The sequence below is a fragment of the Pinus tabuliformis genome, chromosome 4_1 (genome assembly GCF_031772625.1).
Source record: "Pinus tabuliformis cultivar Carrire ecotype Pingquan chromosome 4_1, CPIR1, whole genome shotgun sequence".
In the NCBI taxonomy this organism is placed as follows: Eukaryota; Viridiplantae; Streptophyta; class Pinopsida; order Pinales; family Pinaceae; genus Pinus; species Pinus tabuliformis.
Window position 1 is genome coordinate 202,728,038 of NC_142303.1, and position 4,044 is coordinate 202,732,081.

The 4,044-nt window shown below is 33.2% G+C and overlaps 1 long non-coding RNA gene across 1 annotated transcript; it reads right to left on the bottom strand.

Annotated features, from left to right (window-relative positions):
- Positions 1-224: 224 nt before the first annotated feature.
- On the bottom strand, positions 225-921 carry LOC149174924 (uncharacterized). The gene is made up of 2 exons (XR_016258523.1): positions 784-921; positions 225-680 (listed from the first exon to the last, which is right to left on the bottom strand). It is a non-coding gene; the product is annotated as an uncharacterized LOC149174924 (long non-coding RNA).
- Positions 922-4,044: the final 3,123 nt, after the last annotated feature.

The following is a 4,044-nucleotide window of genomic DNA, read 5'->3' on the forward strand; positions in this document are numbered from 1 at the left end:
TAAATACATTTTAAATCTTTTCATAGAACTCTTAACTTTGAGGTTTAGGTTAGATTATCCAGTAGAGCAGGTAAAAATGGAACGAAGTTCATCTGCCTCATACTATATTATTAATAATTAAAATTCAGAAGAAGAAAAACATTCAGACGCGATGACAGAATATGTTAGCATTGTTTATAATACGAACTTTATGGATACAACAATACTGTGGAAGTGCAGAAGAAGTAACAGAGCAACATGGCGAAGATCGGATTGGAAAAAAACAAAAATCAGACGGTGTTCTGTAGTTGCCTTACTGGCGAGTGTGACAAGAGATGAGTGAATTACATATTCAATAACTAACACAAACATCACTTAATACAATAAGCCTCCAAAATCTTTCTGCTACTTATAGAATGGCGTACGTGAAGATATGAAGAGTCTAAGAGCGTGAAGAAGAGGTAGTGGCTGTGTATCTCATTTTACAGTAATTCTCAATCTCCTCTTTTCTTCTCCATGGATGGCGCCGGGCAATCAAATCCCACCTGCGCCCATAAATTCCTCAAATGAATTCAACGAATGAGTAATAATGATGTAAAAAATTTGGTACACGAACCTGTCACCCAGAAGGTTGTAAAGCCTATTGATCAATTCTTCTTCTTCACTAGATAGCTCACAACAATATTCCACGTTGCTCCCCGCTGCAATATTAACTCCAATTCAATCAACCAGTGAACGCATTAAATAAACCCAAGGTGTTATTAATTAATTCAATGAGAGAATGAAGATTCAGATTCGGCAAACCTATAGATATTTCTACTCCGGCTCCTGGCCGAGAAGCGTTGCAGTCTTCCTCTTCCTCTGATTTTGGGAGGGTGAAGTGTTGCCTGCTATCCATATCCACAGCTATCAATACCTAGGAATGAAATGAGATGAGATGATATGGATGAATGATTATGAAGAATGAACGAATGAAATGGGTATTTATTTTTATAGAAGAAACGCGGTCGTTTGGCGATAGTAGAAGAGGCGGACGCGGCGGTGGGTGCGATTCAGGAAATGTTATTTTAATTGAATGAATGAGTGGCACCAGCTTTCGTAGAGAGGTGAGGTCCAAGGGCACTCGATTGGTCGCACCAGCTTTCGTAGAGAGGTGAGGTGAGGGACAAGGGTACCAGATTGTAAGTCGACTTTTTGAACGGACGGTTCAACTTGGTGAGTGGCTCGGCACTAGGTTAGTGCAGCCGGTAAGGATTGTCGTTTGAAGTTTCTTGTACGGAAGGATTTGACACAACTCTGCCTGTCACTGAAAATTCATTTTCATTCATTTGCTTAAAAGTGGGGTATGTTTTTCCTTTTATGTTTTTTGTATGAATTTTTTAAATTTGTCCTCTTTTATTGGTTGGAAATGAGTGATGGGCACCCAGCAAAACAAATTGGAATTTCATGTTTTTTCCCAACATTTTATTATCAATTCGTTTGCACTATCCACCTTTTTTTTCCTCAGTACGAAAAAAGCATATAAAATACATAAAACTTGTTCCATCCGAACAAGTGACAATCAAGATTATGCTGTACAAGATTATGATTATAATTAGGTGTATTTCGTGATGTGAGTTTATAAATGTTACTTTATTTTTTTTATTGGAAATGAGAGATTTTCGGAGCAGAAAATAAATTTGGGATTTCATTATCAATTTACTTTGACTCTATCATTTTATTATAATTATATACTTACTATTAATAAGTTATAATTTTATTCTAAAAATTAATATAAATTATAAAATAATCCTTTACTAGTTTAATTTTATACTAACTAATATATATTAAAGAACAGACCATTTCAATCTTTAAAAAAGTATTTGCTAACTAATCATATGTTAATCTAAGAAAGATCAACCCTCAATCTACTTATCTTAAAGAGCAAAGCTCAATCTATTTATCTTAAAGACTCAAATCACATTACTTTGATCTTTAAAAAACATAAAAGAAGGAAGTGTGGAAATCTCAATCTTTATTAAAGATAATAGTTATCAAAATTGATTTGATAATTTTAGGAAATAAATTTATTAGGTTTTTTTGGATAATTTTAAATGAGTTTTAAAATATAATAAAAAATAATTTAAAATTTGAAGTCTAGGTTTATAAAAGATTACGTCTACATAGTTCAATTGGCAATGATCTTGGAAATGAAGTCTCACCGAACCGGAAGTCTTGGGTTCAAATCTTGTTCTATCCCCCAATCAAGGTGAAAAGTTGGACATGATGAAGATGTAGTCCTGCCAAGCTTACAGGCAAAAAAAATAAATAAATAAATAAAAAATAAAAATAAAATAAAAATTCAAACCTTAGCCACTTTATAAATCAAAATTTGAAACATGGTCATTCTACAAAACAAAATCTTTAAAATCCAATAGCACTAACAAATTTTGATAAAAATAAAAAAATATTAACATGTAATGAAATAGACACAATATATAAACATAAAAATACCAATCATAGATCTTTCGTAACCTTTGTTGCAAAAATTAAATTATAGATCTTACAAATATTTAATCACCCTTGTAGTACCTTTCGAATGTGCCTTTGATATTATCTACCTAAACCTTGCCAACTATCGTCAATTATTAACTCCCCACTGACTAAGGAACAATGTGAGTGATTATTATTATGACACCTCCCCTTAATCATGACCTATACTTTAACTTGCCTGCTGGTCTGAGTCACATCTAGGCTTACAAACATGACTCAAATATTTCATTTTGACTTTCTTTGCTACAATATAATGATGGCATTTTTTCTTGAACTTGTTGCTCCAAACTTCTTTCTTCTTCTTCTTACTCCAGATCATGAACACTAGATATTAGTCCTTGTTACAACTAGGATGATGTCAATTCATTTCAACTCCTTTTTCAACCTGCTCACTTCCATCATTGAGAGTTTTTAAGTATAATTCAATTACAACTAAGTTATACTCTTCTTTTTCTGTTGCTTCTTCTTGGAAGCTACGAATACCTACACACTCATAAATATTCATGAGATTCACTACATCATCATAATTTGAGTTCTTTCCATCATCATATTTTATTGTTGTTGCAAATTCCTCTTTATCAACAACAACCATTGGTGATACCACCTCTACTTCAAAGAGGCTATTCACTTTCTTCAATTCATCAGTTGTTATTGAGTCCTCAACTTTTCTCTCTGCAATCTCTGCATTTTTCTGTAGATCTTCACCATCGTCATCTTTCTCACTCCACTTCATGTTGTACTAATTTCAAGAATATCCCAAAACATTTTTGCATCACATATTTCACCAAATTCATACAAAAAACTAGACAAAGTGTTTTCATCTAGAGCTTAAATAATGAGAAGCAATGTTACTGCACCTCTAATATTATCATGGGCATTTATCAATTTTTTTTAACAAATTGCCATAAAACTACTAAACCAAGCATCCCCTCCATTTTTATTTCCCAAAGTTTAAAATTTTTACCTGAGAAAGATGACAAAACTGGCATTAATCGTTTCAATATTGCACCAATGTCTTCAAATTCTTCTGGCTAATCCAAATCTATATTTGGATTCATGTCTTCATTGAACATGAATTCTATAGCTGGAAACATTCCATATTCTTCTGCGACTTATGTCCATTGATTCTTTCTCTTCAACTGTTTCAATCTTCTTTGCTGGCCCATCACGACTTTGCATACTCCTTTTATATTTTACAATTTCTTTGACCATGATGATCTTACATGATGAAATTTAGTTGAGATCTACCATAGTTTACAAACTATGCCCGCACTCCAACTCCCCATGTAGACTCCTCTGACGCAAATCTGCCACGCCAGATCTTAACAGGAGTCACACTACTCCATGACCTTTCAACTTTCCTTCCCCACATGCTGCACTACATCGTACTCTTCAACAACACTTTCGTACAAATCAACACATATCTATACAAGCCCAAATAAACTCCACAATGAAAGAACACAATGAAAGAGCATCATATTAATGATAAAATTACTTATTTATACATGTGCAATCTAGGTATGAGACAATTGT